Raw genomic sequence first — 14,141 nt, 5'->3', positions numbered from 1 at the left:
AGTTGTTTCCCTCATTTTCCTTTCAGATGTTTCATCACTTGTGTATAAAAGTGCTTTAGATTTGTGCGTGTTGATTTTATAGCTTGCTATTTTGCTGAATTCATTGATGAGGTCCTAGAAGTTTTCTGGAGGAGTTTTTTGGATCCTCTAAATATAGAGTCATGTTATCAGCAAATAGTGACAGCTTAAATTTCTCTTTTCCTATTCGTATCTCTTTAATTTCTTTAGTCTGTCTAATTGCTTTCGAGTACAATGTTGAATAAAAGTGGTGAAAGAGGACATCCCTGTGTTGTTCCCATTTTTAAAGGAAATGGTTTCAGTTTTTCTCCATTAAGAATGATGTTGGCCATGGGCTTAGCATAAATAGCCTTTACAATGTTCAGGTATGTTCCTACTATCCCTATTTTTTCTAGTGTTTTGAGCATGAAGGGGTGTTGTATTTTGTCAAACGCTTTTTTCTGTGTCAATTGAAATAACCATATGATTCTTATTCTTAAGTCTATTGACATGATGGATTACATTTATTGTTTTCCGAATGTTAAACCATCCTTGCATTCCAGGGATGAACCCCACTTGATTGTGGTGCACAATTTTCTTAATATGTTTTTGGATACGGTTTGCCAATATTTTGTTAAGGATCTTTGCATCTATATTCATCAAGGATATTGTTCTAAAATTTTCTTTCCTTGATGTGCCTTTGCCTGGTTTGGGTATGAGGGTGATGTTAGCTTCATAGAATGAGTTTGGTAGGGTACTCTCCTTTTCTATTTCCTGGAATACTTTGAGAAGTATTAGAATGAGTTCTTCTTTGAAGGTCTTGTAGAACTCGGCTGAGAATCCATCTGATCTTGGGCTTTTCCTGGATGGTAGGTTTTTAATGGCTTTTTCTATTTCATTGCTTGATATTGATCTGTTTAAATTGTGTATGTCCTCCTGGTTCAGTTTGGGAGGAGCATATGTCTCTAGAAATTTGTCAATGTCTTCATTAGTTTCTATTTTTTTGGAATACAGATTTTCAAAGTGGCTTCTCATTATGTTATGTATCTCAGTGGTGTCTGTCTTGATATTTTCTTTTTCATCATGAATTTTAGTAATTTGAGTTTTCTCTCTCCTTCTCTTTGCTAGTGTGACTGAGGGTTTGTCTATTTTGTTTACTTTTTCAAAGAACCAAATTTTTGTTTTGTCAATTTTTTCTTTTGTTTCAATTTCATTGATTTCAGCTCTGATTTTAATTATTTTCTGTCTTCTACTACATTTGCTGTCATTCTGTCCTTCTTTTTCTAGGGCTTTGAGTTGTAATGTTACATCATTTAGTTGTTGACTTTTCATACTTTTCTGGAATGCACTCCATGCAATGAATTTTCCTCTTAGTACTGCTTTCATAGTGTCCCAGAGATTTTGATATGTTGTGTCCTCATTCTCATTGACCTCTAGGAATATTTTTATCTCCCTCCTGATGATAAAAGAGTCTTTAAGGAGACTTTTTGTCCCTTTTGTCATGTGAGGACTTGTAGAAGTCTTTATCTCTGAGGAATAGGTTCTTACCAAGCACAAAATCTGCCTTGTTTATGGCCTCCAGAAATATAAGTAATAAACTTCTTTTGTTTGTAAATTTTCCAATCTAAGAAAACTGTGTTATACCACCTAGTACCACAAGTGGACTGAGACAGAAATTGGTGCTAATAAATGAGATACTTCTATTTAAAAATACCTAAACATGTGTAAACAGTTCCATTGGGTAATGGGTACAGTGTTGGAAAAAGTTTTTTGTTTGTTTTTTATTTGTTCCTTTATTTGTTTTTTCATTTTGTACTGGGCCTTGAACCCCAGGGGTATGATGCCAGTTTGTTACAACTGCAGCCCTTTTTATTTTGAGACAGTCTCACTAAGTTTCTTAAGTCCTCATTAAGTTGCTGAGGCTGGCCTTCAACTTGGAATCCTTATGTCTCAGTCTCCTGAGTCATGGGATTATAGGTGTGCACCAACATGCCCTCTTTAAATTGGGAGAATTTTGAAATGCATGCTATAAAAGGTATATGTTGCTATGAATGCAGCATAAAGGGTGATTCTGGTGAGTGCTTTAAAGAAGAGGAGATCTGCAGAGAAATGCTTTGTTTTCTTAGAAATTATTTCCAGGGTCATCATTAAAATATTGGTAGAAATATGGACAGTGAAGGCCATTATGATGTGTTATAAGATGGAAATGAGGATTATGTTATAGGAAAATGAAGGAAAGACCTGATATATAGTTTCAAAGAACTTGACTAAATTGTGTTCATTTCCTAGTGTTTCATGAAGGAAAAAATTAAGAATGATGAAAATAAGATATTTGATGGAAAAAAATTATGAACAAAGTGTTTACGGTGCAATATGACTTTCCTTCACTACTTGTAGTAAAATTTGAGAAAAGGATGAGTTAGACTTGATTCAAAACAGTGAATTAAAGGTCACTTTCCTAGTTGCTCTGTGGTGTGAATCTAAAAATTCAGACACACAGCTTGTCAGCAAAGTGAGAAGGGGAAACTTTTCTGGGAATTAATTCTGGACATTCAAAGAAGATCAGGAACTCAGGCAGTTGGATATGACAAAATAAGAAGTAATCCCCAGCAGTGGCATGAATGGATGAAATCTCCCCTGTGCTAAAACAGTGGAGTGATACATCTGTCAAAGGAACCCACATTTTTGGGTGTTCTGAGGTTTGTCTGATCAAAGACACTGCCTGACTAACCTGAAAAGTGTCCTACACAATATTTTTAGAAAGAAACTGCAATTCCCCTGGCTGCTAGGGAAATCAGAGGAAGGAACAATTTTCTGCTCCCATGAATGGTAACTGCAGCTGGGTGAATCCAATCCTGACAACTATGCCTAACCAGAAATACAGGCCTGGGTAACCCACACCACATGACATATTGTGTGCCTAAGTGACCAGGAGAAAATCAAATGTGGAGAGGAGTTTATACAGGGGCATAATGGTCTGGTAAACATACCCAGTCTTCCCTTCTCTCCAGACCAGCTGCTTGAAAGATGTGCTGGGAGAGACATGCCTGACTGGGTATTCAAAAGAGCCATGTAGGAATTGATTGAGTTTGGAGTCTGAATCTGAGAGTCCAAAGAACACAAAGTTCATGAGTGACTGAGGGGACATCAAGTTGGACCCTCCACCACATGAGTGAAACTCGGGGATTTTTCTTGGAAGACAGTCTCCCAGCATGAACTGGCAACTGCCTGGCCCTAGAGGTGTGCTGATTTAAGAAATCTTTGAACCAATTGCCACTCAAGGAAGAACCAGGAGGCTACCTAAGCCTAAACCCCACTGCCAAGAGTTCTGCCTATATGATCTCCCTTTGCACTTCAGCAAGCCCACCTAACACATGTGAGAAGGGAAGTCAAGAACCTTTTGAACTCCAATGGAAACAATATACTTTTCACCAAGAACTTTTTTTCTTTTTTATTCTCTCTGTTCAATTGTGACCTGAATAGTTCATGGAAACCTATACATATTTATACCTGTTTCTTTTTCTCATTACTAGCATTTTTTGAAGACAATTATTTTTCAAATATTAGTATTTTGAGGACTAAAATGTTTGATTAGAATATGCCAATTCATTCTTTTACTTTTTCTTATTATTTTTTAAGTTTTTATTTTACACATTTTTCTCTCGCTTTTTTCCCTTGAATCTCTTTCTCTTTTCCACTGCCAAAAGCCAATCTTTATTGATTTCTTTTTCACTTTTCCTTTATTTTTTACTTTTATATTCTCTCCTCTTCCCTCACATCCTAAATCACTTCTTTTCCATCCCTGTTCACCACTTAAAGTTGTAAAGCATTATGTAAACTTACTGTTTTTACCATGGGTAATAACTGTCATATAATTTCTGTTTATGTGATTGTTAACATAGTAGATGCCAAAGCAGGGACTATTTGGTTTAATGCTGCAGTTGTTTGTATTAGTTGTTATAATCTGCCCCCCCAAATGGTGAGGTATTAGAAACATTCAGGGATACTGTAAATCCACAGGGTAGAAACTCTATTGCCTAGAAATCATACTATTAAAGGGTAGACCCACAAACAATATGAAAAAGTAAGGGAACAAATCACCCCAAGCAAAACAAAATAATTCAATAACAGAATCCACTGACACCCATGGTGGAAGAAATGTCAGAGTAGGAGTTTTGGACATTCATAGTTAAAATGATCTGTGAGGTAAAACCTGATGTAAGGAGTGACTTCAGGCAGAAAATACAGGAAGCAAAATATCACTTCAATAAAAAGATAGAGATTCTGAAAAACATCAAATAGAAACACTTGAAATGAAGAAATCAATATTCTGAATGAAAAATTCATTGAAAAGTATTACCAGAAAACTAGATCACATGGAAAATAGAGTTTCAGGCACTGAAGAGAAAATATATAACCTTGAAAATAAAGTTGACCATGGAGAAAAGATGTTCAGAGACCATGAACAGAATTTCCAAGAAATATGACACAACATGAAAAGACCAAACTTAAGGTTTATTGGGAAAGATGAAGGCTAAGAGGTATAAACCAAAGGAATGCACAATCTTTTCAAAGAAATAATAGCGGAAATGTTCCTAATCCTTAATAATGAAATGGAAAATCAAATACAGGCAGCAAATAGAACCCCAAATATACAAAATTACAACAGACTCACATCAAGACACATTATTATGAAAATGCCTAACATACAGAATAAGGATAGCATTTTAAAGGCTGCCAGATGAAAATGACAGGCCACAATTAAAGGGAAACCAATCTGGATCTCAGATGATTTCTCAACTCAATCTTGGAATAGTATATTACAAATTGAAAACAATAGATGCCAACCAAGAATACTTACCCAGCAAAATTAAGATTTAGAGCTGATGATGAAATAAAAACCTTCCATGATAAACAAAAGTTAAAAGAATTCACAACTAAAAACCATGCACTAAAACCATACTCAATAAGGTATTCCATGAAGAAGAATGAAAAATAAAAGTGAAAACCAGCAAGGGGAGTAAAGATGCTGTAAAAATAGTCAATCAAAAGAGAAATTGACTCAAATTACAAACCATACATAAATCAAAATGATGGGGAATCAAAATCATATCCCAATAATTAATTTGAATGTAATTGACTTAAACTCATCCATCAAAAGACACAGACTAACAGATTGAATTAAAAAATAAAACCTAACAATACACTGTTTCCAAGAGACTTACATTATAGACAGAGTTATCCATAGACTGAAGATAAAAGGATGGGAAAAAACATCATTCACATTTATCTCATAAACAAGCAGGAGTTTCTATCCTCAGATCAGATAAAGTGAACTTCAAGCCAAAAGTAATCAGGAAGGATGAAAAAGGTCATTATGTAATGCTTAAGGGAAGTATTTATTAACAAGACATAACAGTCATAAATATTCATGCCTGAAGCAACAGAGCATCTATGTAAAGCATAAAAACCCTTCACAATTTCAAGAATGAAATATACCACAACACAATAATATTGGGTGACTTTAACACACCTCTCTCCCCACTGGATAGATACTCCAAGCAAAAACCAAATGAAGAAGATATAGAACTAAAAAATACAATTAGTAATTTAAACTTAACAGATATATATTGAATGTTTCATCTGTCAATTACTGAATGCACTTTCTTCTCAGCCACACATGAATTCTTCTCTAAAATAAACAGTAGCTTAGGCTACAAAATAACTCTTAGCAAATACAGAAAAGAATAGAGATAATAGTTTGCATTCTATCAGATCCAAATGGAAGAAAATTTGAAATCAATGATAAAATAAAAAATAGAAGTTACTCTAACACCTGAAGACTAAATAATATGCTGTAGAATGACCAATGGATAACTGAAAGAATCAGGGATGAAGTGAAAAAAATACTTAGAGGTAAATGAGTATAGTGACAAAATATATCAAAATTTCTGGGACACTATGAAGACAGTTTTAAGAGGAAAGTTCATTGCATTGAGTGCATTCTTTAAAAGAATAGAAAGTTACCAAATAAATAGCCTAATATTAAATCTCAAATGCAATTAAAAAGAACAAATCAACTCCAAAAGCAATAGAAAACAGGAAACAATAAAAATTCAAGCCAAAATGAATGAAATTGAAATAAAAAATACAGTGGCAATATCCAGTGAAAGAAAAAGTTGGATCTTTGAAAAAATAAGTAAAATTGACAAAATCTTAGCCATGCTTAAAAAAAAAAGAAAGAGAAAACTCAAATTTCTAAAATTCATGATGAAAAAGGAAATATCAACATGGACATTATTGAAATACAGATGATAATCGGAAACTATTTTGAAAATCTATATTCTAAAGAAAAAGAAAATTGTGAAGACCTGAACAAATTTCAAGAGACATATGACCTACCCAAATTGAATCAGGAGAACATAGAACATTTAAACAGATCCATTTCAAGCAATGAAATTGAAGACACCATCAAAAGTCCACCAACAAAGAAAAGCCTAGAATTGGATGGATTCTCAGTTGAGTTCTATGAGACCATAAAACAAAAACTTAAATCCATACTCCTCAGATTATTAAATGAAATAGAAAATGAGGGAAATCTTCCAAACTCAATCTATGAAGTTACTATCATCTTGATACCAAAACCAGACAAAGACAAATCAAGGAAAGCAAACTTCACACCATATCCCTGATGAATATAGATGCAAAGATTCTTAATAAAATACTGGCAAATTGCATATAAAATGTATTTAAAAGATAGTGCACCATGATCAAGAGGTGTATATCCCAGGGGTGCATAGTTTGGTTCAACATACGAAAATCAATAAACGTAATTCATCACATCAATAGACTTAAAGACAAGAATCACATGATTATCTCAATAGATGCAGAAAAAACTTTTGAGAAAATATAGCAGCCCTTCATGTTCAAAACACTACAAAAAACTAGGGAAGGTAGGAATGTCCCTCAACATTTTAAAAGTTACATATGCTAAACCCAAGGCCAATATTATTCTAAATGGAGAAAATTGAAAGCATTCACTCTGAAAACTGGAACAATGGAAGGATGTCCTCTTTCACCCCTTCTATCCAACATAGTCCTTGAAACTCTAGCCAGAGCAATTAGGCAAAAGACAATAATAAAAGGGATACGAATAGGAAAAGATGAGCTCAAATTATCACTATTTGCAAATGAACATGATTCTGTATTTAAAAGACCTGAAAATTACTCCAGAAAACTTCTACAAATCATAAATTATTTCTGCAAAGTAGCAGGATATAAAATTTACATACATGAATCGATTGTGTTCTTATACACCAATGAAGACACAACTAAATGAGAAAGTAGGAAAATTACCCCATTCACAATAGCCTCAAAAAAATTTTTAAAAAATGGTCAGCAATCTAGCACAATAGGTGAAAGACCTCTACAGTGAAAACAGCAGAACCCCAAAGAATGAAATCAAAGTAAGCCTTAGAAAATGGAAAGATCTCCTATGTTTTCAGTTAGGTAGAATTAGTATAATCAAAATGGCCATACTACCAAAAGTGCTATACAGACTGAATGCAATTGCTACAACCTTTTTCAATGATGTTCTTCATAGAAATAGAAAAAGCAGCCTCGAAATTCATTTGTAAAAACAAGAGGCCTAAAATAGTCAAATCAATCCTCAGAGAGAAAAGTGAACCTGGAGGCATCACAATACCTGACCTTAAATTATACTATAGGGCTATCGTAAAAAAAAAACAACATGGTATTGGCACAATAAGGGACACAAAGATCAATGGAACAGAGCAAAAGACATAGAGAATAACACATAAATACAGTTATTTCATACTAGACAAAGGCACCATAAACATATATTCATATCCTCTTCAACAAATGGTGCTGGGAAAACCGGAAATTCATATGTAGTAGGAAGAAATTTAATCCCTGTCTCTCACCCTGAAAGAAACTCAACTGAAAGTAGATCAAGGACCTAGACATTAGATCAGAGACCCTACAACTAGTAGAAGAAAATGTAGGCCCAACTCTCCATCTTGTCCACTTAGGAACAACTTCCTCAATAAGATTCCTAAAATGCAAGAAGTAAAGTAAAAAAAAAAAAAAAACAATAAACAGAATGGTATAAAACTTAATAGCTTCTTCCCAGCAAAAGAAACAATTCAGAACATGGAGAGAGAGCCTATAGAATGGGAGAAAATCTTTGCCACCTGCACTTCAGATAGAACATTAATCTCCAGAATACATGAAGAACTCAAAAAACAGTACCAAAAGAAAACCAAATAATCAAATCAATAAATGGGCAAAAGAACTAAACAGGCACTTCACAGAAGGAATACAGTTGATCAACAAATATGTTGAAAATGTTCAGTATCTGTAGCAATTACAGAAATGCAAATTAAATCTATACTCAGATTCCCTCTCACTCCATTCAGAATGGCAATTGTCAAGAATAAAAGTTACAATTAAAGTTGGTGAGGATGTGAGGAAAAAGGCTCACTCATATATTACAGGTGGGAGTGCTAATTGGTGCACTCCCAACCACTACAAAAAGCCGTATGAAGATTCCTCAGAAAACTTGAAATGCAACCATCATTTGACACAGTTATCCCACTCTTCAGTACATACCCAAAGAACTTAAAATTAGAATACTAGTGATGCAGCCACATCAATGTTTATATCAGCTGAATTCACAATAGCTAAACTATGGAACTAACCTAGGTGTCCTTCAACAGATGAATACATTAAGAAAATGTGGTGTATATACACAATGGAATAATCCTCAGCCATGAAGAAGAATAAAATTATGCAAAATTTGCCAGTAAATGGAAGAAACTAGAGACTGTGTTGCTAAGTAAAATAAGCCAATCTCAAAAGATCAAGACCAAATATTGTCTGTTATATTGATGCCGATACACAGTAATGGGAGTAAGGGAAGAATGGCTGTTCATTGGATTAGACAAAGGGGAATGAAGGGAAGGGTGGAGGATAGGAATATGAAAGACGTTAGAATGAATGAGACAGAAATCTCTTAAGCGCATATCTGAATACACAACCAGTAAAGTTCCTCATCACGTTCGACAGCAAGAATGGGATCCTAACTAGAATAAGTCATATTTCATATATGTATAATATACCAAAATACACTTTACTGTCATGTGTATCTAAAAAGTATAATTAAATAAATAAATAAAAATAAATTAAATGCAGATTCTTTTAATAAAAGAGGAAAAGCATTTAAAGATTTGGAAAATACTCAGTCTGCCCATGTGATAAAGGATTTTCATAAACAAACACGAAGAATGTAGTCAGGAAAATTTGGTGAGGATATCAGTATGAATAGAAGAAAATAAGTTGAAATTAATTAAGAAAATGGGAGAATAATCCTGAAAGGTTTTTTACATACCTCTAAATTTGTTCCACCCATCACCAGTTCAGAATGCTAGGGCTTTGGGGCAGAATGACTTCAATAATTTGCTTTCCAAATTCTATTTCGATTTCCCTTGGCTACCAACTGTGCCTCAGACAGGTACAGGTATGACTTAGAAGGCACATGTAGTAAATCATGGTAGTACCCATGTAGTGGCATTTCTAGGGGTGAACAGAGTACATATGGCTAGTTGCATATAAATTCAAAACGGTATCCTAGGAGCTGGGGTTATGGCTCATTGGTAGAGCACTTGCCTAGCATGTACAAGGCACTGGGTTCGATTCTCAGCACTGCATATAAATAAATAAATGAATAAATAAATAAATAAATAAATTGAAGGACCATCAGCAACTAAAAAACAAAAATAATTTTAGAAAATGTTATCCTAGAGAGCCTGAGGACACAGAGAACTACCATAGGTATGATGTCACAAAAGAGAACTGACTCAGAAAACTAATACCTACAGTTTAGTATGTGTTTATATTCCAGGTACCTTGGGGTCAATATGGTCTCCCCATAAATAAAGTAGAGATAATTAGCTCATTCTTTTCATCTTACTCTATTGAATTACAAATATAGTCTAATGAGGTGAATTATATATAGGTATCACTTCAAAGGAAACTTTTTTTCTGAATTTTTCTTCTTCACTGTTTAGTTCTTATAACCATAGTTCATAAACCACATATTGTCAGTATTTTTCAAAACAAACACAATATTAGCCTTATTTTTAAAATGAGAAAAAGTTTCTTCAAAGGTTAAAATTTTCTCCATACTAACCTACATTTCAAGTGGGAGAACTGATATTTGCATGTAGATTTATATGATTTTAGACCCTAAGAATTTATCCACTTTAGCAACACTGGGAAAAGATAGAATTCTAGCTATGCCCAATTAAAAAAGAACATACCTCTGTCAGAACAAGGATACTCTATGGAACACTACTTTATTAAGCCTGATTATATTTGGGAAGAATTAGTTAAGATGTATTATTCTTTTTTAAATTGAAATCTATATCAGTCTGAGTTCTCCAGGGAGAGGGGATAGAATGGAAGGGAGAGAGAGGGAGAGAGAGAGAGAGAGAGATTGATTCAGAGATTTTAAGGAATCAGTTCACATGCTTGGGACGTATAGCAAGTTCATAATTTGAATAGTATATAATAGGCTATAGACCCAGGGTAGAGTCATTGCTATAGCTTAAGTGTGAAGGCAATTTTCTAGAAAATTTTCTTTGGAGAAGGTCAGTCATTTTCTCTAAAGTTTTAAATTGATTTGATAACTCCACACCCCAGCACAGATTGTGAAGGATAATTCAATTTACCCAAAGTCTGCTGATTTAAAGGTTAATCTTACTTAAAAAATAAATACCTTCACATGAACATCCAGACTTGTGAATGAGCAAATATCTGGCACTGTAATCTACTCAAGTTCACATATAAAATTAACTACCATGAGATCAATACAGTTGACTCTACTGTGAATACTATTGGGACATTTTATCTCAGAGAAAATAAGTTTATGGATTAAAAAAATCTGTTTCCTGGATTTATCCATTTGCTCTATAGCAAACATACAGTTTTAGAGGTTCCAGTCCATGATTCAGTCTATCATATGGGGACTGTGGCAAGGGAAAAAATCATAGTGGGTGTGTGTGATAGAGCAATACTGCTCACGTCATGAGCCAAGGACCAGATTTGCATGATACCCTGTGAGTGCAAACCCCCATTAACCTAAAGACCTCCCACTCAGGCTCAACCCTCAAATTTTTCACCACCTCCCAATGGTGCCACACTGGGAACCATGTCTTTAGACACAGGCCTTTGGTGGATTCAAGATCCGAACTATAGCCCAAATTAATTTCATGTCCTTTCTATTTATGATTAAAGTTCAATTCCTTCAGTGTCATTCCTGGGCAAGAAAGAGTCACGTGTATGCAAAAAATATTTGACACCTTACTGGACACACTGAGGAAGCTAAAACTATTCAGAGAGCTATGAACTTATTCCTTTAACAATTTCTCCCTTCCAGGTATGTAAATGAATTGTAAACTGTAGGAAGATGATTCTCAGTAGTGGGAAAAGAGCAGCATATGTTTGAGGCTTTTAGTTTCATTGTTTTTGAACACATGAATGCTTTCATAGTAAAATATACAGTGACACACATTATCATTTTGGTACTCATACAACTCATGCAGTAATTTTTTTTTCTATTCTTATGAATAAAGAATGCAATGGGAAATTTGGAGGGGGGCTCTTGCATTCTAATTTGCTCTATAAGTATGAGCTGTTCTTACAGAGACATTATAAAGTCCACTTCTTTCTCTTATGAAAAATTACTCCCCTCTCCTATCTTAAGAGTTTCATTTTTATATTAAATTTTTATAATTTCCAGATATGTAGTGTCAAAGAGTCAATTAGGTACAAACTAAAAATAGAGTTAAAAAATCAGTGAATAGTTTTCTCTCATTAGTCATATCTTCAAAAGTATTTATTAAAAAAATCAGTGAATAGTTTTCTCTCATTAGTCATGTCTTCAAAAGTATTTATTCTTTGACAATATCCAATGATTATCTCCTAATAGAAAATCTTCAACTTCAATTCATCTACTCATCACATAAAAATCAATCATTTCTGCACAACTCTGAAAAAAGTAAAACATGTCAGAATCTAACAAATTTGTCTCCAGAAATAATGAAAATTAATTTATTGGATTGTATTTGTCCTCTGTATCATCAGTTTCTCTGAATCTCTCTCTACTTCACATGATTCCTGAATAGGCAGCGAATGGTGTTTCACATGCAAACAAGTGAAGTTTAATCTGTGCATTGGATGAATTGCTTTCTTATCTGTGAAAATATTATAAAGTTAATCTGGGGAACATAGTGAAACTTCATTCACTTCCATTTTTAAAAAACATTTTTAGTTGTAGATGGTCACGATATCTTTATTTTTTAATTTCTTTTTATGTGGTGCCGAGTATTGAACCTAGTGCCTCACATGTGCTAGGCAAATGCTCTACCACTGAGCTACAACCCCAGCCCCACTCACTTCCTATTTTGTAAATGTAAGAAGGGGATCACATTTACTTATTATTTTCCATTAATGCTTTAGTATTAATCAACCTTATTAGAGAGTAACATATTAAAATGAAATGTTAAGTTTATCATCTGATAGGTAGGAATCTGAGAAAGGGGTCTATCCTGAAACATCACAGATTTCAAGTCCAGGGAGGACATGTTCTGGGGATGCCCTAAATCTTAGTCTACTAAGCACTTTAAATAATTATGAATTTCTCCTTCAGTGGTGAATCATGAAACACCAATTTTAAAGTGAAATAATGACAAGTACTAATATATACAGAATACAAAATATAATATCTTGTACTCCTGATATGATGAGACCAGTTATTTTACTCCTGAAATTCTCTAACCCAAAACTCATAACCCTAATCTTATCTTGAGAAAAATCTTGAGGATCATTTTACAAATACCTGACTGGTGCTTTTCCTAACTGTTAAGTCATTATTGACCAGGAAAGTTTCAGAAAGTATCACAGTCTAAAAAGAGCCTAAGGAGATAGGACAACTAGATGTAATGTAGGATCTTGGAAGGGATTTTGGATATCCCTCTGAAAAGACAAAGAAAGGTAAAAAAAGGAAATTCAAATAAATTATGAATTTTAGTAAATAATGGATCAATATTGTCTCATCAATTATGACAAAACTGCCATACTAAAAATATAAACAAATATGATTATGTTTTGAAAACTCTATTATTACATTTATTTTATAAATTAAAAACTTTTCAAAATAAGTTTATACAGTACATGTAATGTAAATACATCCCAGAGTTAAAGTTGCTTACATGATTAAACCTGATTTATCCTTCTCTTGATTCAAGTATTTTACTTCTGTTTTCCCTAGAGTAACTTTACAATATTTTGACAAATTAAAAAGGAATTAATACAATGCACAGGTTAAATTTCCATTGCTTTCATGTGCATATTGATTATCAGATACTTAAAATGGCTAAGGAGTTTATTACACAAAATGTAGGAATAAAATCCTGAGTCTACTTGTTTGCTTCATCTTTGGAATTTTGTTTTTGTTTGTTTTATTTTGTTTTGCTTTGCTTTGAAGCAGATGCCATTATGGGATCAATACTTGATAAATCAATATGACCAGTTCTGACAATAAGAGTAGTAACTTCAATGTTTTTAATTAAATTAAATATTAGCTCATTTATTCATGTGTTAAATATTAGAAGAAACTTACAACACTCCTTTCCAGTAATGTACTTTTCTCCCATAGCAATATATATTCATCATATTTTTTATGGTTCTAGAGTTCTTCCCAAAGTTATTATAATGTCTTTATATAACCTGATCATCCTTAGTCTTCATGAATTAATTACTACAACTTGTAATTTTTTCCCAAATGACTAGAGTCATGGTAAGAAATAATATGAATAAACCTACACATATATTATGTTTCAATATCCTTTTCTTCAGCAATTAAAATATTACTTCATTTAAATTTTATTTTTCTTCCTTCACCATCTGCCCTTGATGGGAATGAATAAATAAATGTCACCATAATAGAAAGATGGGTAAGAAAAGAAGAAAGACAAAAAGCACTAGGATAGGCAATCTGTAATTCTTAATCAAACTTCAGGGCAAATAAAAATACCAAACATAATTGCATATTTAGTGATATT

The sequence above is a fragment of the Sciurus carolinensis genome, chromosome X (genome assembly GCF_902686445.1).
Source record: "Sciurus carolinensis chromosome X, mSciCar1.2, whole genome shotgun sequence".
NCBI classification, from domain to species: domain Eukaryota; kingdom Metazoa; phylum Chordata; class Mammalia; order Rodentia; family Sciuridae; genus Sciurus; species Sciurus carolinensis.
This window is presented reverse-complemented; position numbering follows the sequence as displayed.